Here is a 24,369-nt window from a genome sequence, read left to right as displayed (position 1 = left end):
GTGCTGGTTTTTAGACATTCTGACAAAGCATGTTTGCCCCCGGGAGGGGCCTGTGGCAGGGAGGGGGTTCTGCAGAAGCCCTGCTGGCTTGCTCAATTTTCTGCTAAATTTGTCATAAAAGCCCCGTTCTTTTAAACATGTCCCCCCCCCGCCCCCCCCCCCCCCCCCCCGCTTTCTAGAATCTATCTCTAGACAAACAAGAGCGGTTGAGGCACTAATTCATTCTAAACCAAGGGTGAAAGGTCAGGCCCCCCACAACAGAGAGTCTCCAGTCCCTGTTTTCTGCGGGGGGGGGGGGCGGGGGGGGGAGAACTGCTAGCACTGAAGGGAGTGAGGATGAGGCTGGGACCAGTAGAACCCAGCCTGCTCCTTAGAAGGGGAGCTAGCTCACCCACCTGAGGACAGGGCGCGGCTTGGCCGGGTAGGCAGAGGGGGCACAGGAATGTGTCCCAGAGCAGCCCAGAGCCAGAGCGGGCTCTCAGGCAGGAAGTCTCAGCCACCTGACCAACCCATACCGGTGCGATGACTGCATACATGGCCATTCTAGGAGTGGTGGCTCATCTGTGCTGACTCCTTCCCACCCCCTGGACCTCCCTAGGAACCAAGGATGCGTGAGGCTCAGCACTGTTGCTTCATCAGGAGCAATCCCAGGCAGGAGAGAAAGCAGAGCACCCTCCCTGCTCCCGTGGTAGATAGGGGGCTGTGTGTCTCATTAGGGTCTAAAAGGTCACCAGTAAGAGCATCATATTCTTGTACTTATAACCTGACTTGACTATATTACCTACTTTTCATTATTTCCCTCATTTTCTATTTCTACATCTTGATGCCCACGTTTCACTTGTGTTCTTGTCCAATTCCAGCCTCATAGCACCGTCTTACTTCACAGGCAATTCCGCATTGTTTCCCTAACGCCAGATCTAGGAAAAGCAGATGACATAGATGGGCTAAACCCTAAAGAATGAAAGCCAGTAAAACCCATGTGGGAGGCCAGTTGCGGGATAAGAAGGCCAGAGGAACTCCCCCCCTCCCCCCCCCCCAGGTCACCCTATCAGAGGACTAGCGAGAAAAATGACAGAAGCAAAGAGAAGCCACTGCACAGAGAGATTCAATTAATGTCTGTAGACAGGAAGGCGTGAATATACTAGTAGCCCCGACCTGAGGCATGGGCCTGGCCTAGTCAGGCAGGGAATGGGGCTGGGGAGGAAGCAGATGCGTGGATTGTAGTTGGTCTCCGAGTTGGGAGACAAATCTAGCAACCCCCTCCTTCCCTGCGGTCCGAATTTGAGAAGAGGGACGTTCTGCCAGAGCAGTTAAAGGGCCGCGGAGCTGAGGGCCAGGGGCAGGGTTAGCCTGCGAGACTCCTACCCGCGCCTCCAGCCTGGCCAGCTCCGAGATGGCTGGAGAGCAACACATTAGGAGGAGGAACCTGGAGGGCAGAGTGCGAAGCCGCCGGGAGGAGAAATAATGCTTTCTGGAAACTTCCGTGGAAACACAAAAATCCTTTCTTTCGCACAAATGCCTCACCCCTCCTCTCCGCAGTTGAAGAGGAGCCTTTAGAGAAAGGAGAGCCTCTGGGTCTTCCCCTGACCCTGGCGGATGTGCAGCGCCCCCTTTCGTTCCGACTCGCGGCCTGGAGGAGGCGCCACGTGGAGGGAGCCCCGGGCGCCGGGGCCAGAGGCAGCTCCGAGCTCACCCTGCCCCTCCGCCCGCCCCTTCGGGTTCGGAGCCACTTCCCAGGACGGAAGGCAGGTGCCGAAAGGGCGGCCGCTGTCCCTCCTCCCGGCCCCGACTCCCGGGGCGCCCGCCGCCTGAGCCCCGCTTCTGCGGCTGCAGGGTGTCTGGTCCGCGGAGAGAACAATATAATTCTGTCCCCGCTCCTCCTCCGACCCCAGCCGGGATGGGGCTGCTCCGAGGGTGCTGGATCCCGAGGAGCTTCCCTTTCTAAGAGTCTCGAAGCGCACTGTGGATATATTTTATCTGCACCACATTAACCCTTTCAATGCCCCGCCGGCGCTGCGGAAGGGGCCTCCTTCGGCGGGGAGCCGCGGGAAGGCACAGTGCAGAGGCCTCCGGGGCCGGGCCGGCGGGGAGGTCCGGGGCCCGCGGCCGCCCGCCTCCCGGGAAGGACGGGGATCCTGGGCGCGCGGCCGGCCTCCGGTTCCAGGCGCTGGCCCTCCCTCCTTCTTTAATATTCTCCCATCATTTCCGAGGCTTTTGGGGAATTTGTTCCATTTTCAGCTTTTGGGGAATTTGTTCCATTTCTCCTAAATCTAGAAAGGGAGTCTCTAAAAGTCTGAGTGTGTGTGTGTGTGTGTGTGTGTGTGTTATTTTTCCTTCCCAGCATTCAAATGAATGCGAAGCCACGCATCGCGCCCTGCCACTCACTCGGGGTTGTTCTCTCCCGGTATTTCACACGGAAAACAAAACTGGGTCCCTCTTATTTGCACTTGTCCTTAACCTCTTCGGCCGCCGCTGCCGCCGCGGCCCGGCCGCGCTCTCCCTAATGGATTGCGCCGGGGCCGGTGACAGAGAACCGATTTCTTTTCTGTGAGGGTTTAGCACATCTTTGTGCAAGGCCCGCGGAGTGACCAGGGATTAGATTTGCATCTCTTAGACGCCCTGTGTGGTCTTTGTGCGGAGCTTGTAACTGTTAGAAATGACTTGTTAGGAAGCGTGTGGGCTCTCGTCGCCCCGCTTTTGACAGAGCGATTGTGAGATTCAGATCGGCCCGGCAGGACTTAGCGCGCGGATCCCACCTGAACCCTCAGCAATTAGACCCTAATCTCACGGCAATCATATTTGAGTTAGGATTTGTTGCACTTTGTTTACTTCAATTAAAAGCAGGGGAATATTTTTTTTTTCTTTCTCCAGCGTCTAAAGTAACATCTCCAGAAGTAAAAACGTCAGGACTTCTTAGGAACGGTTTTGGTGGTGATGAGATTTTTATTTTTTATTTTTTCCGTTCGTTTCCTCCCAGTCCTCCCGACCGCCCCGGCCACGCTGAAGCCCCAGCGTCTCCGCAGGGAGATGGATTCAGCTCAACTGCGGGGGCGCCCCGAGCCCTCTGCGCCCCCAAATCCCAGACAGGGCACCTTGGTGCCGCTCCGGAGCGCTCCGTCCCCTCAGCGGGCTGGCCCCGCGTGGGCCCCGGGGGCGGCGGGCCGGCGCCTGCGGGGGAGCCGGAGCCGGAGCGGCTGAGGGCGCGGTGGCCACGGAGGCGGCGGGGGCAGCGGGACCGGGGCGCGGGGTCCGAGCCGCCTGGAGGCGCCCAGCGAGGCCCCGACGGGGTGAGCTTCGGGCCTGGGCCCGCGGCGGCACCGAGAGGGGCTCCCCCGCCGGGTCCTCCTCTGTGCGGTGCCGCTGGGAGGAACGCTGGCCCCGCGGTCCGGCAGCCCCGGCGGCTCCGACCTCTGTCCGGGAGTGCCCCCGGGGCTGCGGAGGCAGCCGCCTCGGCCTCTGGGTCTCAGCGGGGCCAGGGCTTTCCCCCCCGCGCCGTCCCCGAGGGTCGCCGGCGGCTGCTGTCACCTTAGTTGTGTTTCTTGATCCCGGGGACGTTATCGCCTTCTTATGTGGTGCGGCTCTGTCCGCTTTATGCTCTCACCTCAGACATCTCCTCTGGGAGACACAGACAAAGGCTCTGGGTTACAGTTGTTGTTTTTTCCTTCCCTCCACTTGATTCATAACCACTTATTTGCCCCTACTGAGTTTAATTCGGTTCCCGAAATTACGGCTTCGCAAAGTGAGAGCCAACATAGGATGAAAACAAGAGGAGTTTTCTGGTGAGGAGGGTCTCGGTGCCATTTGTTTGAGGTGGGAAGATGAGGCACCACTTTTTAAACTTTCCAATACACCTTTGAATGGCAAGTACTCTCATTATCACTTGTCACAGAAGAAAAAATAAGTTTTAAAAGAATTTATTCCATAAGAATGAAGGAAAGCCGGCCCACAATCTACCTCTGTCTGCCTTTGCAACGAAAACATTTTAAATGCGGGAGAGTACTTTGCTGACACTAAACACTGTATAAATGGGAAGGGTGCTAAGTAGTGTTAAGGAAGTGGTGCTCTCCTCTATTTTCTGAGATGGAGTCTATTTTAAAGAAACTCCTTTCTGGATAATTCTTAAAGCTAATAATTCTTAACTTTATTAAGAATTCTTAAGACTGGGGCAGGGGAGAGGGTCTAGGAGTTAGGGAAGAAGGGGGAGCAAGACTGTGGCAATCTCTGAGATCTGCCAGGAGAAGTCTCGATCTATTTGATTGACGATCCCTGCTTGAAGTCAGTCCTGTTTAGTGCAGTTTTTTCATTCGTGAATGGGGACTGTATCAGAACCTCGGTGTGACCATGACAATTGGGTAATCACACACAAGGCATCTTTGCTAATGGAGAGATTCTGTAAATATGTTTCTAGTGAATACACAGATAACAGTCACCGAGGAAGGGTCAGGTGCCACAAAGCAGAGATTACTCTGCCAAGGGTTGCCAGCCATCTGAGGCTTGGAAGGACATTAACTGCCTTTGCATCCTCAGAATGCTCTCCTCGGTTTGTGATTTCACTTACTTGACCCTACTCCTGTTATTAAAAAGCTGGCAGGCACAATCAGGGGCAAGCAGGTTGGCTACCTCCTCCTGGCAGCTCTCCAATATTCCCATTTAGCTGCCAGGAGACAAGGAGAGGAGCGAATCAATCATATAACCCCGCAGTAGCATCCAGAGGTATCAGGAAACTTAGTGGCAACAGGCGGGTCTATCAATCAGCCCGTTTCTAAATTCTCCACTATATATATATATATATATATATATATATATATATATATATATATATATAGTCAAGATGTAAAATGTTCAAACTCTCCCAATGATTTGTCATATATATATATATATATATATATATATATATATATATATATATATATATATATATGACAAATCATTGGGAGATAATTCATTCCTGGGGAGGGCAGGGAGGGGAGTGATAAGAAGTGACTTCCGTGTGGGAGTGGACAGCAGTTTCCTTGGAAAGTAACTTGTGAGTGTGTTACTTGATAATTCTAGTTTTGAAAACTGTCACAAATAGCCATAGGATTCTCATTACTAACAGGGAGCAAAAATCAGGAAAGGTGTCCCTTATCAGAAAGTAGCAAAGAAAAAAAAAAATCCAGAGCTTTTGATGAAATCTGGAGGGTTATCCAGTGACTTCTTATCACTGGAACCAACTTCTGGCCCTTCACAATTGCTCTAGTAGAGAACTTATTGCTCACTTGCTAAGATTTAGGCGCTCAACTTTCAAAGGAATGTGAAATTGTGTAAAAATAGTTTTTTCCTACCTCAAATTGAAACATGCAGGTATCTGCCATCCGGGGACATTGTAAAAGCAAAAATACATCTCTGTCTAAATTCAGTGTTCCTTCCCTGAGGATGTAAAAGCCTAGGAGGATAACATGAAATACTCATCAGTGTGAAACCAGACGTCCTGGGTTCTCTTTGTTGGCAGGATAGGCCATTTCCTCCCACTCTGACACTGGAAGTGGCTTTGGGATCTCGAATGAACTATCATTATTGATGATAAAGCCACACCATTTACTAGTCGTTACTGTGAAACCTAGGCTGACTTCAAATAAAGTCTTCTCCAGGGGATTTGCTTGTGGGAAAGGCTTTGCACATCTTTTTGAACAGAAAAGTACAATTCACTGAAGTATGAGTGTTCAGGAAGACTAACAAAGTGTATTTTCAGAAGAATATTATATTTTCTGATATGTCAGGAGGTTTCTAGATATGAGATGTAAAAAAAAAAAAAACCCTAATTTTTCCCAAAATGATATCATCATTACATTAGCATAGTCTTAAAGAATGGAGATTTTATTACTCATCTACATTACCAAAGGGGAAAAATATTTAAAAACCAGATGACAGATTTGTGCCTTATAATCTAAACAATACTGAATGGTGAACAATCTTCCAAGTTCATTTAAGTAGAAATGGGAGAGAATCTCTATAAAAGTGAGTTAAAAAAATGTTATTGTAGAGATATGCCTAACCCCTTATTTTATTAGCTTATAATGCAAATCATTACTTATTCTTACTTCTAAGAGCAATTTTAGTGTAATGGATTCATTTCAGTTGCTCAAGAAACTGAGAAACTGAAGCTTATGTCTTTTTGTAAGTTCATAAAGAACTTTCAAATTACCCCACCCAAATTGGAAACATATATATATATTTTTTCTTGCTTTTTAAGTTATAAAGTTTGAACATTTTACATATTGACTAACATTGCCTTTCAGAGAAGTTTTTTTTTTGTGTGTGTGTCTTGTTGTTTGTTTGTTTGTTTGTTTGTTTGTTTGTTTTTTTCAAGAAAACAGACATCAAATAGGCAGACGGAAATTCTAAGCCAATGTGATTTGATAGTGGTCACATTTCACTTTTTTTTTGTTTTTTTAATCTGAACAATAAAGATTTATTTTTTAAAAAAGAAGAGTGGGTAATCACAAAATAAAAAAGGCAGGGGCCAAATCATACAGGATGTTGTATGTATGCCCTGTACATTTCACATTCTTAAATTAGAGCTGTAGACAACCATATTTTCCCCTCCCTCCCCCACCCAGTTTGTGTATCTGTTATTATTCAATACCAGTATGGTGTCTGGCACATAAAAGTTGTTCAATAAGTTTGCTGAACGAATGAATTTACAAAACACTTTCACTATTTCCCTTGTAATTTTTTCTGATATGCAACAATGTAAAGATATAGAAGTATGGTTAATATTTTTTTATTTTTTAATGTGAACAAAAAATTGTTAAAAATTCTCGATGGGTTGACTCAAACTGACAGAAAAGAGAGCCCATTCTATGTAATCAGCAAGAGAGAATCTCTTACATCCCCCTGCCTATTCAGATGAAAACTGAGGAAATGCTGTAATGTTTAAAACGAACAACCTTCCCAAAGCTTAGATAAAACACAAAATGAGCCCTAAAAAATAATGACTTGAAAAATCCTTGGAGTTGATTTCTTTTTTTATTCCAGACATAAACTTTATAGGGCACACCCACTATTCAAGACCTTTAAAATTCTATACTTCTGAAGTGGTTAGGGGACAAGAAAGTCACAAATCCTATCATTCTTTTGGGCGTGAGAGTGGGAACTGGCCAGTGTGGTATTATATACATAAAAGCATTTAAAAACTAGTGTTGATTGTTAGTGATAATACCACATAGGGCTGCTCTATGAAAGGTAGTCCGATGGCCAAAAGGAACTCATTCGTTACACAAAAGCAATGGCTGCTATTACCGTGTTCCCAATGTCTATCCCTTAGTGGACACCCTTCACACTTGAGTAGGAGCTGCAGCATGGGAGCACAGTGGAACCAGTGGATAGGAGTCAGGAAGGAATCAAAAGATTGCACGTAACTTCAGAAGTGAGATGCTTTGTGCCTTAAACAAGGGAGGGTAAAAGTAGGTTTACAGTTGTGAGTGTGCAAAACAGTTTGTTCTTGTGTTATTATTTCTTAATTATCATATCACTTATTTGTATTCCCATTCCAAACAGCTATGGGGACCTCTCTTTATTGATCTGGGAACTAGCTCAAGATTATGTACATGTTAAAGGAACACTATACTGCAAATTCTTTTATATTTTGATGTGAAGCCTTTTGTCAATATGAGGGTATTATTTCAAGTGGACAATGTATGTTCATGCATCAAGGATATCCCTGGTTTTGGCCTAGGAGGCTCTCTAAAAGACATTTGCATCCAGGCAGCATTTACTCAGCAAGATGGGGATGACGAGGTGTGAAACAGCAATAGAACTCCAGTAAATTAAATCTTAAATCTAAATTCCATTTATGTAAGACTAAAAATCTTTGTTTAAAGCACTCACTTGGCATGATGGTACTGATACCACTTTCTGTTTACATCAAAATATGCATTTATACTCTTAGAGGGTTACAGATATCCTTCAACTTGTGTTCCCAATAAGAGAGAGCTCTGAAAGGAATGTTCTTCACCAATGTCTGAACAATGATGACTCATTATCTATTCCGCCCAAATTCTCCTATTCACTCACAGGTAGGTAGGAGTTAGTATTTCATCACCAACTTCATGCCACAATCAAACCATTATAGTGAGAAAGTGATTATAAAATTGCATTTAGAGAAAATAGTTGCTAGAAACCAAAAACAGAAGTTGATACCAATAACCCTGTTGTCAATATATATTCAGTTTAGACATTACGCAAAAGAACTAGGGATATCGCCCTGAGGTGTAAAGATTGCGATAGGAAAAGAATATGGTAGTCTCTTTATTAATTTACTTATTCAGCCAGTAAATACTCACTGAGTGCTTACATCAGGCAAGACAGCAGGCATAGAGAAAAAGATACATCTCTGACCTCAAAGACAACGCATTTGAGGAGACAGGCCTGTACATAGACAACACAGTTCAATGCAACAAGTAAAGTAAGGCGAGGTCTGTGCAAACGCAGCGGGACCCCAGGGAAGAAAACATCTCTATTTGGCAGGAAGAGAAAAAGGCAGTGCTTGAGCTCACCCTGGAAGGAGAAGCAATGCGTTCTCAGGCATTCCGGGAGGAGGAAAGAGCACGTGCAAAGGCCCACAGACAAGGAAAAGCATGTCATGCGCAGGGACTCATGCCTACTTCATATTGCTGGAACGGAAAGTGTGAGGAGAGTGTTAGAAGTAAAACTGAAGGAGTAATATGAGCGAAATGTTTATCAGACTGAGAAGTACGGTTTCATCTCATAGCAGTTAGAAAGCCATTGAAGACATTTAAACACAATTAGATGTGCATTTTAGAAAGGCCATTCAGCCAGCAGACTGGAGAATGGATTGGAAGTAGGGATAAATTAGGGACAGTGAGATGATATAGTAGTCGTTTTTACCTGCTGGCATGGAGGAAAAGTGCTATCTCACTAAATAGAAACAAATCCTCAAACTTGACAAGAATGAGTGCTTAAGGATATTTCTCGCAGAGGAATCTCTTTAAGGAAAATCATTGTTCACATCGGGTAAAGACCACTGATAAATTTTTGTATGCCTTGTACATATCTTCTAGGTCAAGGGTGCATTGCTCATTGTTTTACTTAACTATATGGTTGACATCTACCTGAGCTGACATTTCTGTTCCTGCATTGAAAGGCTGTGTAGTGATGTAGAAAGAGTGCTACTAGGAGTCAAGAGACTTGCCTCTAGTTCAGCTTTACATCTTAGTCTCTGTAGGGCCTTGGGGAAGTCACTTCACCTCTTTGGGGCTCCATGTTCTCAATTATGAAGTGAGGGCACAATGCAAATTATTTATAATGCCACTTTATGTCATGCTGTGATTTGTGACTTTGCTTGCACTTATCAATCACTCCTAATATTTATCTCTTACCGCATCTTCATGATCTTCCACAATTTTAAGAGGGACAGAAATATTTGAAAGATAATACCAGAATGTTATTTAGGGCAAAAATTCCATTTTTTTTAAGTTCCATTTTTTATTGCACTATACTAAATACACTTTGCCTTCCTCCCGGAGACAGTAGGGTGTTGGTAGCCATCTTGAAGCTGTGGACATGGGTCACACTTATCCTCATGTGAACAAAAAGAAAACGATTTAATCACTTTCAATGTCTACTACCTAAATTAAGACGTTAGCTCTGGTTTTTAGGTTATGGATTTTCTTTTCCAAAATAATTGCTTCTCAGGGCAGATAATTGTATATTTTCAGAAAGCTGGTATATGGATAAAATTGTGGTTCTTAAAATTATAGAAAGTGTACAGCTTATAATAACGGGCTCCTTATTTTAAATTCTGCATTTCCTGGGAAACTTCCTGTTATTTAATGCTCTTTTTCTTTTTTTCCCCACTTAAGGGCCTGTTTACATTAGTAATATGTCTTCTAGAGCTCTGGGAGTTCAAAGGGTTTGTACCTACAGAGCAGCACAGCACTGTCACTGTGCTTCAGAGACATGCAGGGGACCCACGGCAAATCAAAATGTTTTTAAATGTATGACATGTGTGAAGTTGATAAAAATTCATGAATTTTCTCTGTCAGGGCTGCTTGACTTAAATCATCAGAGAAAGGTGAGTGCAAAGAATTTTACTTAATTCTTTTAATTCTGAAATCTTTCCTGTCCCTTGCTCATAGTCCCTTGTTTTAGCTCTGTTCTGGTTAATAGTCTGCTTACAAAAGAAAAAAGAAAAAAAAAAAAAAAAAGAAAAGAAAAGAAAAAGAAAGAAAGAAAGAAAGAAGAAAATTAGCTGCAAGCTCTAAATTGCTTTTCAGAATTTTCTGCTTAAACCATTACTCAGATGTACAACTTTTAAAGAGGAATTTAAATGTGGTTTGAGAATGTAATCACGTACTATAGAACATGCAAAATACATGTGAAAGACCACACGAGTGTGGTTAATTTAACTGATTATACTTTATGCTTTAGAAATATTTTCAAATTTATCGTTTAAAATTGAAAAGAAAATATTGCAGGAAAAATGTTAAGAGATAAGAAAGCCAAAAATGCTGTGGATATTGAAATTAGCTGTTTTTAAGTAAAAATCCATTCAAAGCCAAATAAAAGGCATTGTGTAGTGTGTGCCGGCTAAAACTGAGAACACAAGAGCATCCCAGTTAATTAGAACCAATCAACAGGATGCTTTGCAACATTTCTCACATCAGCACACCATCTGATCCTCATAATACACACTTCCCACAGTCGGTGCAAAGGGAGCAGAAATAACTATATGAATTACTAAAATATATGATGCATCTCAATTGTTTTTTCCAAGAATTATTTTTAGTTCATTGTTATGAAAATAAGCTCATGAAAATCCCCAAATGTTGTTCTATCTGTGTTTTGGGGGGATAATCTTCATTATGTTTTTTGTTTTAATTTTATATATATTTGAGGAAAAACATCTATTTTTTAAAATAAAATGTAGTGCATGTATTTTAATTATTATATGATTTATGTATAGCAATTGTACTTGTGCAATAACTGGGATACTTTTTATACTGTGGAGCCGTTTATTGTGAGTGATTAATTAATATTTTACAAAATAACAAAGTACCGCATTTTAGCTATTTTCATATTAACAGAATATTGACCTAAGTTAACCGCATTAACATCTATATCATATCTCTTAAGAGAATATGCAATACTTAACACTATTATAGTTCTAGAATTTATTCAATACTTGGTTCTGCTCAAAAGTTCTACTTTAGTTTTATTTATTCTACACCAAGAATTGTTTTACTAGGGCAAAAATGTCGCTTTTGTCAAATCTTCATGAAGTTCATTGTGAATAACATTTGTTTCTCCTTCTCCCGATCTCTGTGTGTGTGTGTGTGTGTGTGTGTGTGTGTGTGTGTGTGCGTGTGAGGTTCTTTGTTAGGTTGTCCTCTCATATTAAAGGTAGAGCTCCCTCTGGGCCTCTGAGGTGCTTCAAAACAGATTTGTAAGATGGTTTGTTAAAAATGTTTAACTTGAATTAGAAATATACACATCTTGATGGTAGTTTTATCTCCCTCATAAGAGCTAATTTGTGAATGTCTAGCAGGTGCCCCTTTTAGAGGCAAAAATAGCTATGAAACTGGTGCTATTAATAAGAGAATTGTCTTTCAAATGAGTTGATGATCTACTCTTCTGTATTTATAAAATACACCTCGCTGATGGGAGTAATTTCCTCTTCAGACTCCAGGCATCTCTTGCCGAAGAAAACATGCTTTAGGGGAAAACAAACAGAGTTCGCTTGTGACTGTTTTGTTTATTATTTGTTTGTTTGGGTCTGTATGTCCTGTCCCTTCACATCACACAAGGTACTTTTCTCTCCCTGCTCTGGAAAAGTTTTTTGCTAAATGTTTTCCTTCTTGGGTGCTCATTATATATTTCCATAGGAAGCAGAAAAATAGTTTCAAAGAACCACTTCTCTACAGAACTGAACTTTTTTCTTTGTATTCTTTTCTGCACCGATTTGTCCTACCTCATTGCAGGAGGTGTCTCTTAGCTAGGTTCTCTAGGAAATTTATTCTTTCCATTGCTTTTCAGAGACAAGTAGCTTTGACGACAAATACTATAGAATGCTCACCTTACAATACAGGAAAAGACTATGTTAGGATATAAATATATTTTCTGACTAAAGAGCTATTAAATACATTGGCATACTTGTGTTTAAAAATTTTAAATCTGATATATTTTTAAGCCTGGCTTTGAATACTAGCTGCAAACGCTCACTGCTCCAATAAGAAGCAGTTTCAATAAATAACAATCCGAAATTGGCTCTGTTGCATTTAGTTTGATTTATAGGAGTTGGAACAATAATGCTGTTAAAACGCACATTAAAATAACTGTGCTTATCTCTAACGTCATTATTTCTTAAAGCAAACAATTTAGGCAGAGAAGTCATTTGATAAAAAATAATTGGTTCGGGCGAAATGGGACGCACATTCTTCTGCCAGATAATGGTTCGGCAGCTACTCTAACTTCAGTGGAACTTCATTAGACACAATTCTCATTTATCTTAAAATCCTATGAAAAAAAGCATGCTCTTTATTTGTAAAACTTACATTAGTTTTAGAGAAGTAAACAATTATAGGAGAATGGAATAAAATAACAGAATTTACTGGCTGTTATTCAATTCTTTAAAAAAAATTTTTAGAGGACAGGAATGCCATATGTTTAGTTTCAGAACAAAGGCACCTTTTAAAATGAGGAGCTTAAAGAAAATCTATAAAGACGTTTGTTTATTAGAAAGTAGGTGAACTAAGCTTTTGGTTCTAAAAGCTATCTAAATTACAAAATTATAAGATAACTAATATTTAATGAATGTTATAATCAATATTAAGCTAGTCTTTAGTAATGGCATCTTAAAAAAAATAAAAGCAATTACAAGCAACTTCTGTAATTCACTTTGCTTAATATGTCTAGGAGGCATATTGTATTGCTGCTTATCTATGGTTTTCTGTGGTAGAGCTGATTTAACTTGGGAGTTAAGAAAACTTATGTTTTGGAATGTTTAAAGGTAGTGGTTTTATGCAAAATTAGTGCTACGTATGTAGTTAAAAACAAAAACATATACCTTAGTATCATACAATATTAATGAACTCATTTGGCATTAATCCTACGAAAATTATTATTTTGTTGAAAAATTACCAAGCTATACAGATCAGGAATGAAAACAATAGAAATTCTTATCAATCTTATAAAGTGTTCTTTTAATAGTTAGGCAATTAGTTAAAATCCCCATGCATGTGATTCATTAATATTCATTTATATATTTTGAATCATATGTATTTAAAAATTTCAGATCATTAAATTCTATTAGCTGAGTATTGTGTTAAGGTTTTAAAATTTTATTGTAAACTGGTTGAGTTCGTTTAAGAGAGTATTTACACTTACGCTGTTTTTCAATTTTTTTATTTAAGAAACAAAGCCGCTAAATTTAATGTCATTGTTATTTTGCTAAAGTTGCAAACATTTTGTTAAAATGTGTTATGTGGTAATGAAAATACTTTCATGGATAATAAATCTTCACTTTCTTGACTACTTTCTATTCATTTTAATTTCTTTAATAATATAAATAATATAATATAATATAATATATTATTTATTTTTAAAAGAATGAGTTAGCATGCTTAGTTCAAAATTATCCTAATAAAAGAGTTAAAATTTTCAAAAGGATAGTGAACTATTTACTCGGCCTTAATTTGTCTGTCTTGTACATGAACTAACTAGTGAAAACTAACTCAAACCAGAAATCACAGGGAGAACAGTCGAAAGGGAAAAAGGAAGAGTTGCAGGAAATGATATTTTCCCATCAGTGGATAGGCATGCATACATTAAAGGCATAAAAGGCAGCAGGGGGAGAAACAAAGGCTGTATACTGAGGATTCTGCAAATCAGAATTAACTAAATTGGGAAAAAATGAAATAATTCTGCTTAAACTTGTTCACTAATAAAAGGAGAATCGCTTTTGTTAAATATGCTTGCTGTGATTATCAAGCAAAAATTTTTCCCTCCCAGACATCTATGAATAAAACATGTGTTTGAGCATTAGGTAAACAAACAATAAATGGATGAGTTCAGTTGCAACATAATAACATTTTATTTAGAAAACATATATAATCATATTTGTATTGGCAATCCAAATTTAATGACTTCTTTCAGTAAAATTAAAGTGCCTCACAAATAACATCTTATGCATAAGGATTGCTTATTCTTTGCCCATTTTTTTTCTATTTTTTTCAAAGAAACAGATTTTTAAGGTCTTTGCTGAATCATACACAAGCCAGATGAAGCATAATTTCTCAGAGGAAAAAAAATTCTTTTGAATCATTTTAATTTTAGGTTACAGATGTGTAAAAATACATTTTAAAACACATTTCTGAGATGGAGGGAGAAAAATGTTAAGTCTGGTAGAGCTTGGGCTGATTTGAACAAGGCTCTGTTGTAGCTGAGACGCAGTCTTTGGCTTATTAGCCATTTCATTAACACGTCTTCTGTAAACTATGAATGAGGAGAAACCGTTTACAATAAGGAAAGCAAACAACAGAATGAATTTCCTCTGTTGGTGTTTTATAAGACTGTTAAACAGAAAATGGAGGGAAGAACTCTCTTTAGACGATATCACTTAATTAAGTAAAGCATCCTAATCAGAGTCCCCTCCAATTGTAATGACTGTAGGGAGTCAAGTACATTTCTGTCTGTATTAGAGTATCTAACCGCAATGATTTATTGATATTTATTTTAGAAGTACAACACAAAAGCAAAAAAACAGGGAGAGAGGGAACCTGCCACGGCTTACTGCGGGTACAGACAGAGCACTCCCACACCATTCCGGATTCCTCGTGGGAGGTTCTCCTTTCTAAAATCAGAGCACCCCTCAAGATGAGGACGTTCCTTTGCCTGCATTCTCCAAATGTTCGCCATGATGTTCCTTCATCCATTGGGTCAATCATGGATTCACTTTCTTCACTGTACGAATCACCACAAATGAGCAGATGAGCACCTGCAGTGACATTACTGGATTGCGTTCTACACTGATTTTAGTCTTAAAACACAGCTTCTCCGTATGGGAGAAGGATTTGAGGAAGGAGAGTAAATACACTGTACGGGCAGACAGACATTGGCTGCCCTCCAAGCTGCACACAGCATTAACCTGTTTATCTGCCACATTTCACAAATCTCAAAAACATGTGAATAATCAGGCAAGCAACTGGGTAAGTGATTCACACTAGGGAATCTAACCAGTATTCTGATGAGAGGGTACTACGAGCCTGAGGCATTGGAGCAAATAGACCTGAATTGTAGAAACTACACATAATAAAGTTGATTAGTGGTTCAAAGGAGAAAATATTCTATGAATTTGGAGAGGTATCCAAATCCTGTGGACTTTGGTTGGGTATTTATATGCAAGTTGTCTGTAGAACTGAGTTAAAAAAAAAATGCTCTCATCCATATCACTCCAATAATGGGGCCGTGTGTATTTGGGCTTCATGTTAGTTGTCAAGATAATTTATTTCTGTACACCTGGATTTAAATATTGGAGGCTTGTGCCTTGAAACCCCAAGTTACACCAACATATATATTTGAAATTAAATGACCAATCATGCTTAGAACATATTCACTTTGTGGAAGCAACATTTCCTTAGAAAGTTACATTCATTTTAAAAACTGAAAATGAATTTCTTGGTAATAAGGAAATTAGTCAAACAAAGGTATAATTATTGCTATATTATTGCTTTATTTTCCTCTAAATTTTTCTTATTTCTTCCTCATTTGCTAACCTGTTAACCCTTTTTATTCTTATTTCAATGGTTATTCTGCATTTGCTTTCAAGTGGAAGTTCTTAAAGGTTTTGGGGCTAACCTCAGAAGTATGCTTTAGTTTTTAAGATCTCTTAAGATTGTTTATGAATTTCAGGCTTGGATTACTTCCATAAACCATACCTGGTTATAATCACAACAAGATAAATTATCTATTCGCTTGGTATGTCTGTCTATAGCTTCTACCATCTTACCACGAAGGAAATGTAGGTTTCCTTACATTTGCAAACAAAAAATACTATTACAAAAACATAAGCAATCATGCATGACATTTAAATTAATGTTGTTCACTTCTCAACTTTGTGTGTGCGTGTGTGTGTGTGCACCGCAGAAAGGAAAATTGCTAAAAATAAATAAATAAATAAATAAATAAAAATAAATAAATAAATAATAAAAAAACTTTTTTGATACTTGAAAACTTTGTTAGATTAGTAACCAAAGACATAATCATCTTAGCAACTGGAAGTTTTTAAAAAATATATATGTTTTTATTGATTTTTGGAGAGAAAGGAAGAGAGAGGGAGAGAAATAGAAACATCCATGAGAGAGTACATCATCAATCTGTTGCCTCCTGCATGCCCACAACCTGGGCATGTCCCCTGACCAGGAATCAAGCCTGCAACCTCTGGGGTCCTGGGTCGATGCTCAACCGCTGAGCCACACTGGCTGGGCTCAAGTGGAAGTCTCAAAAAGGTAGGTGACCTAGAAATTGATATTCCAAATGGAATTTTGCTATGTTCATGCTTCTTTCAAATAAGCCTACATTTCAGTCTATTAAAATTGTATCTGCCAACTGTGTTATTCTCACCGTGGTGTTTTCTCTTCTTCTCGCTTCTTGTCTCAGGTCTCTTCTTCAGGATCAGGCCCAGAGACTAACTGAATGGCTCCGACGATCAGGATTTAAAAACCTGATATCAGATTGACCACTTTGTGTGAGTCTGTCCTGAGCATTCTCTTCCTTGTTGACAGGACACTTGGCATAATATGGGGGCATCTTTTCTTCTTCACTTACTCCTGGACTTGTAAAACATGATAAAAGTTTTTTATGATTTTTAAGTATATTACATGGGAAATTTTGCCAGAAACACAAGATACAAACTAAAATGCATTCCTTAAAGGATCTGTGCAGGTAAGTGTCAAGGGGAAATTTGTGGGCAGTCAAAAGTGATATTAGGATTATTGACAACATCATCAACAGTCTGGAGGCTCAACACAGTAATTTTTGTAATCACAGCAAGTTTGACTCAGCTTTCCGTAAGAGCTAGATGTTCAGGTTATGTCCACAAAGTTGAAGTTGGTTCTGCGAACCTCAATTAAGGTTGACCATAGCTCTTTACTTAGCCATAAAGAATTCTTTTGGATGATTTCTTAAATGATGGTTATTCTGAGTCAAAAATGATCACTAGACGCTATACAATCTGTACACCACAGAAACCTAAGAAATAATAGACCGGCTGTAAGTGAATGTTTTAGTTATAAAAACAATACAAACAAAATTTAAAAATTTTAAAGTTCTTTCTTTCCCTCCCCCTAGCTCCCTCAATCACATTTCCCAGTGGTATCATTAATCATACTTTCTCATATATTTTAACAGACATCTTGAAAATTCATATGTAAGCATACCTTCTTTTTTATGATCCTCTCCCAAAGATATGTTTTCATTGATTTTATTTTATTTATTTATTTATTCCCCCCCACCACCCCCCATTGATTTTAGAGAGAAAGGCAGGGAGAGAGAAAGAGAGAAAAACATCACTGTGAGGAACATTGATTGATGGCTTCCTGCACGTGTCTGGACTGGGGAGAGAACCCACAACCTTTTGGTGTACGGGGCAACACGACAACCAATCAGACCCCTGGCCTCGTCAGACTTATCTTCTTTTAAATCACAAATGAAATCAGACAATATATCTACTACTCTGAACTTGCTTTTACTCAGCAATGTGCTTTGGCGACTGTTCCATGCCTTACACATTCTTACAGAAACTGCACAGGATATTAAATAACATGCTATTATGAATATAACCATTCCCATATTGATGGGTAGATATTTAGGCTATTTTTTAGTCTTTTTTGCTTTTTCAAATAATATTTTGGCAAACATATACATGTTTTAGTGTACTTTTATAAGTGGATTTGTAGAATTAATTGCCTGAAGTGAAATCAATATATAAGAACACATTGACAATTTTTGAATATTACTGCCACATCGTTGCCTCAACAAAAGAGGTTTACCAATATACCTTTCACTGATGGTTTTTGAGATCAGTTCCGTGTGTGACATATTTGCTTGCTATTCCATCTCTTTAAAATTGACCAAACATAGTCCAGTGATGGCTGGGATGACCTGATGGAGAGATAATTAAATCCTCTATGGCTGTGTGCTAGGACAGCAGCACGGCTGGGGAGGGGGCAGCACGGCTGCGGAGGGGGCAGCACGGCTGGGGAGGGGGCAGCACGGCTGGGGAGGGAAGAGCTGGGCAGTACCGTTGCCATCAGTTTCGGACCCAGTCTGAGTTCTCACATGGCTCCCTGCTAGCAGCCTTCCTGATAAGAATGGGGCCGCAGAGCAGAATCAGGAGCCATTCACACAGACTCTCCAGATGTGCATTTACGTTTAGCCTCTGTCTTGGGCGGGGCTTCACCGAATAACAGATAAAACGATTAGCTGCCTTGCCACAGAGATGCTGCTTTTCTCAGACAAGGACGCCGCTCCATGGATTTCCCAGAGCACCACATGACGGCGGTTTGAGGAACGATAGATAGCGGGACAGAATTAGATTGTGAGAATTCTCTGGTTACTTCCATGAGCTGAGATTATGAAAGCGGTAGAAAATAAATAACTTGTGGGAAAAAAATGTTGATGATGATTGGATGATCGTAAAGGACAGTGTCAGGAGATGGTTGAAGAGCGATTCGATCATCAAACAAACCGCACAGGGACCGGGGAGGCCGCTGGTGGAGACGGCGATTTTACTTCTCTGCCCATTTCTGCTCTGAATCTCCTCGTTACTGTGCTGTCCCTGCCTTCTCAGCTCATTTCAGCCAGTTCTGTGCATAAGGTTATGCCAAATGAAGCCCTTCTTAGCCAGGAAGCTATTGGCAAGGGCGTGGAAACAGAGGTGGGTGAATACAAAGGCAGGTGACGCGGTACCTTCGCTTCACGCGTTTCCTTAATTGCTCTCCTCCCTCTTATCATTGAGTCTCTCAAGTCAGTTTTGGGGAAAAGCAACTGAAAAACTCTGGTGATTTAGGAACAAGACTTCCAGATATGATGAAGTGACCACGCACCATATCTACCCTCAACCTACCATCGGTTTCTTTTTTGAAGTGCTGGTGAGTCATTATTTTATGCGATCACCACACAGATGTGAACATGCTCAGCGGGCTATGGCTAGCAACCGGGGCCACTTGTTACACAACATCAGCAAGAGGGACTCAGGTGAGAAACAACTCTGATTATGGGTATCGAGCCCAAATGCACATCAGTTGTGTTACTCCTTAAATGTATTTCTTTTAGTAGCTAATTGAAATACTTGATCAGTGCAAGCCTTGACACAACAGTTATACAAACACATATAGGAGAACATGGGGAAATTAAATAAAACTTATAATATACCCCTTAACAAAATGATGGCTTAATTTGTGCTCCCTTTGTAATTTTAACTAAATATTGTGGTGAGTAGTTCTTACTTTAAATCCTCAGTGTATGGGCATCTGTTACACACAATATGAAAATACTTCAGGAGGCTTGTGATTAACGCTGTGGTATTCAGGTGCAGTTCATAAAGACTTTCAATCAAAGACAAAAGGCCCACGTGGATGATGGGACTCATGAAACACATGTACGTGTACCACCCAGGACTGAATTCAGACCTGCTCATCCCAGCTCAGTTCTGGCTCCCGGCTCCTCAGGAATGTCCCCAAACCAGCATTCTCTGTGCCGGGCCCTGGCCGCTGTGTGGAGTGGCCTCTAGGGTCGGGTTGCCAGGTTAAATATATGATGCCTCATTAAATTTAATTCCAAATCATGAGTAATTTTGACTATAGATATATCCTAAACATTCCATGAGACAGATGTTGGCAGACACAGGCCCTGGTGTTATGTGCTTCATCTCTGAGACAAGATGCCTCACGGGTTTGAAACTCCCAAATCCAAAATGTCAACCTGGCTCCACTGGCTGCTGCCTCACCCTCGGCCCCTGAGGCCTGCTTCCTCCTAGTGGAGCATTTTATGCAGATTGTATATTTTCAAGTAATTTTTTTTAAACATGAGTGGTTTATGGGACATTAGCTGGCTTGCCATTTATTGCAATACAATTTAGAGAAAATTCTAAAATCAACGTTTTTCTCTGCCAATTTTTCAGAGGTGTGTCCTTAAGATTTGATGCTAAATTTAAAAGGGTGGACAGATGTGTAATGAGATAGTAAGGTTCCTTCAGATTCAATTTATACTCTTGGGTTGTGATAAAGGTAGACACTCAAAGCTTTACTTAAATTTTTCTAAATCAAGCTAAATACCATCATTACTAAAATCCAGCAACTAAAGAAGTGGAACAGCAGTGTGGTACAATAAAGGATAAAAAAAAATGTAGGGCCTGCAGATTTGAGATGGAGGCCTGACTCTGTACCAGAATGAACTGTGAAGTCCCAGGCAAGTCAGTTAGCCTCCGTTAACCTCAGTTTCCTTCTCAGTAAAATGGGGACGGTAGAGCAACTATGAAGAAAGATACTGTATGTAGAAATTACTAGTATTTGTAAACCTCATGTTCAACCTAGATGTTTTCAGTGGTGATGATAATGAATAGGATAGCCAAGTCATAAAGAAATATAAAAATTCAGTTATTAAAGACATATTTTTATAGAGATATTTTAATTCAGATTGAAAAATTTTAATTACCTACTCAGTTCACAAGAATTATATACATAAGAGTATTGTTCTTATATGGGTTGAGAAAAGAAAAGAAAAAAACACCAAAAACTAATCTAATTTATTATACTTTTAGAAGAAAGCTCACTAAAAAAATTTTTGTCTAAAAATGATGTTTTGGAGTAGGATATTGTATTTCTTTATGATCACACTGAAAAATGGATAACAGCCGAAACCAGTTTGGCTCAGTGGATAGAGCGTCAGCCTGCGGAATGAAAGGTCCCGGGTTTGATTCCGGTCAAGGGCCTGTATCTTGGCTGCGAGCACATCCCCAGTAGGGGGTGTGCAAGAGGCAGCTGATCGATGATTCTCTCTCATCGATGTTTCGAACTCTCTATCCCTCTCTCTTCCTCTCTGTAAAAAATCAATAAAAATATATTTAAAAAAAAATGGATAACAGAGAGGCACACTGAGAAGCATTTTTTAAGGCCTTTTGCTTTTATTTTGGGTCAACATTATTTTGTAACAGCTTCAGACACATTATTATTATCATTATTATTATTATTATTATTACTATTATTATTGTTATTTAGCATAACAGCTTGGCATTCTCCATGCACAGAGAAGCTTTTGTGAGGGTCGGTGTGCATCCATTTTCTCGATGATGAAGCAGAGGGAACAAAAGAGGAAATGGGACCAGAGGCCTCTCGGTGCCCTCTGCGCACTGTGTGCTCTGCTCCAGGAGCAAGGTGAGGCCTGGGAGGGACTGAGCCCCACGGCACCAGATGGCAATTCTGAATAAAGAGTATTTATCCTTGTTTAATTTCACTTCATTTTTAACCATGCAACCGATATATATATATGAGTTCTAGAAAATTAGAGACTGTGGGTAAGCAGAAAGGAGAAAGTAACTATCACCTCTACCTCTCAGAAGTCTGGAAAGCTCACAGGGTGTCCATTTGCGTTGCTCTGTGAGTGCAGTGAGGGGTCAGAATTCGCCCCACCCTGTCTGAACCCGAAGGGGTCCATTATGGTGTTTTGCACGGAAGTATTCCTCTACAAATGCATTTCAACCAAGGCTTGAATTAGAGAATTGTTCTCTCTAATTCCTGCAGTGACAGGACACCAGAACAATGTAGCCACTAGATTTAAAAATTGCACTTCTCATACTGTCTGTATTTTCCTTCACAGACTAAAGTCCTGAACAAAATATAAAACTTCTCCAGAGAAATTCAGACTATGTGAATGCTAAAAGTCTGTCATCAATGGTTCAACAAATCCTGAGCTCCATCTCGTACAGGTCTCAAATTGCTTTTTTTTTTTTTCCGCTTCTAATTTCCACACTTGATGTTGCGTGTAAGTGAAATGGAGTCCCAGCTCTAGGCCAAAAGTGTCCCCGCCTTTCCAATTCAGTCGTCTGACCTGTCCTGAGCGGCTGAGGGGAGAGGAGTCAGTGGGACTAGCCCGGCCCAGTTACAAACCTTATGTGCTGCAGCAGAGCAGTTACTGCAAGTAAAAAATTTAATTCCAAATAAGGGTCAGTCACAAGGGTCAGTCAGATTTCCATGGATTCAGTACTGGGTCCTGGAAGAGAGAGAGGATGGTGAGTACAAACCAGAAGACCCATCACCCCCAAGCCTCTTCAGACTTCAGAGAACCGGCCATATTGCTCCGCTGTCATCTCATGAGGAGAGTAAGTGGAGAGAGGCATTCTCCTCCACTCCACTGCAGACCCCTGTGCCCACTGGCCTGTCCAGACTCCAGGGTTTGGTGGCAGCAGCCAGCATAGCCAACAGCGGTGGTGCCAGGAGAGGGCTGGGTGGCGTGGGGCCTGTGCAGAAGGCAGTGGTTCCCAGACAGGTGCGGGCCTGGTGGAGGCCTGAGGTGCAGGGTACACAGCAGGGGGACAGCCGTATTCTAGTTCACAGTAGATATGGTTGTGCTACAGGATGCAGTAATGCCTCAAAACAAAACAAAACAAAAGCATAAAAATAGTATCTCCCACAATAACTAACAAGAACTATAACTCAGCACTTAGGAGACACAACCCAAGCTGCCCTACCCGTGTGTGTGTGTGTGTGTGTGTGTGTGTGTGTGTGTGTGTGTGTAGGACCAGGCTCCATTTCAGCCATCTTATCTCTCTTCCTCTTCTCTAAAACCAGTCCTAAAAAGTTGTTTCTGCAGTAATGAAGTGATGGTGCTTTGCTAGCATTTAGATAAGCTGCGCCTGGACTCCAAGCCCACTCTGTACTAGTTGGATTGGATACAGGCATCTCCACCTTCCCCTCCAGAATGCCTGGGCTAGCAGTACTACTCATCTTGTAGGAGTGTTGGGGAATTAAATGATGAAATACTTCAAAGGGGCTTGGAATCTTAGCACCAGGCACATTGTAAGTCCTCCTCAGTATCAGCTCTAATGTGACCGCTAAGTTCATCTCCCAAACAGGACCTATTTGCTGCTTAGTGGGCTGTGAGGGAGATGTAGGCTTAAGTCATGACTCACCATGTACAAGCTGTATGTCCTCGGACAAATTAACGTCTTGGAAATATCCCCACATACACAGCACACTGTGTGCCCCGTGTTGCGCCATGTGCTGCAGACCCACGAATGAAGAGCTTGACCATGGCCCCTGCCTGCAGAGTGCTCAGCATCTGCAGGGTGGGACACAGGCAGCTAAACAGCACAAATAATACAGACTGCCAGCATACTAACTCACCTGCCCACCTTGAACTGGACCCGTAGATTAATCAAACAATTGAGTGAAATAGAGAATGGTAAAAAAAAGATAAATAAATAAAATCTTATCTACAATATATGCTTTAAATGTTCTATTTTAACTTAAAGAGGGGCCTTCAGGGGAGCAGGAGTGAGGAATGGTTACTTAGATGGTACAGCATGTTCTTCTAAGGCAGTGGTCGGCAAACCGCGGCTCGTGAGCCACATGTGGCTCTTTGGCCCCTTGAGTGTTCTAACGCCACTTCTTCAAAATAGACTCACCCAGGCCGAAACTGACTTCTGCACATGGGCCACGGAGTTTCAATTGCCCTGTATGTCGCGCCTGCACGTGGCGTTTTGTGGAAGAGCCATACCACTGTTCTAGGGTGATGAGAAAGTTTTGAAACTAGAGAGAGGTGGTGGTGGCACTCCATTGTGAATCACTAAATGCCACTGAACTTGCATACTTTAAAATGGTTAATTGTCTGCTCTGTGAATTTTACCTCAAAAATCAAATGTACAATATTTTGACAATCTTTTGATGGAGGGCTAAGACATTTTCTTTAGGTACGTGGCCAATAATTGAAGCCTGGGTCATTTTTCTGGCATAAGCCATACTCATAGTATGTACCTTTTATTTCCAGTTTTAATCTTTTAAAAGTTGGGACAATAACTTAGATACCTGCAAATCTGTCCCAGAGTAGAATCTGTTTGGATTTATTATTTTTTTTCTCCTTTACAGCTTTTCCATCCACACATAATGTGACAGCATTTATTTAGTAGCTCACATTTGTCTTTCTACATTATTTTTCTTTTATACATTTTTTTCATTGAAACAACAACTTTCCTTCTGTACTCATGGTATAGATTTGCATAATGTTTCGTTGAATAACGTAGTTATACTAACAAGTAAAACTGGTGTAAAGTTAGTTTGGAACAAACATGGCTACTCCTGTTAGGCCTGTAAGGTA

The 24,369-nt window shown here is 41.0% G+C and overlaps 1 long non-coding RNA gene across 2 annotated transcripts in view; it reads left to right on the top strand.

Moving 5' to 3' along the window:
* The window catches only part of LOC311614533, a 28,947-nt gene extending 5,455 nt beyond the window's left edge, over positions 1–23,492 (top strand). The window contains exons 2-6 of one of the 2 annotated variants that reach the window (XR_014793686.1): positions 9,864–10,075; positions 16,657–16,941; positions 19,144–19,254; positions 21,276–21,431; positions 21,874–23,492. This is a non-coding gene — a long non-coding RNA (uncharacterized lncRNA). Of the gene's footprint in view, positions 1–9,863; positions 10,076–16,656; positions 16,942–18,462; positions 19,255–21,275; positions 21,432–21,873 lie in introns of those variants that run through there. The other variant, XR_014793687.1, reaches the window with a different exon arrangement.
* The last annotated feature ends 877 nt before the right edge of the window (positions 23,493–24,369 follow it).

The sequence above is a fragment of the Pipistrellus hanaki genome, assembly GCF_964339955.1.
Source record: "Pipistrellus hanaki genome assembly, chromosome: 1".
Lineage (NCBI taxonomy): Eukaryota > Metazoa > Chordata > Mammalia > Chiroptera > Vespertilionidae > Pipistrellus > Pipistrellus hanaki.
This window is presented reverse-complemented; position numbering and strand designations above follow the sequence as displayed.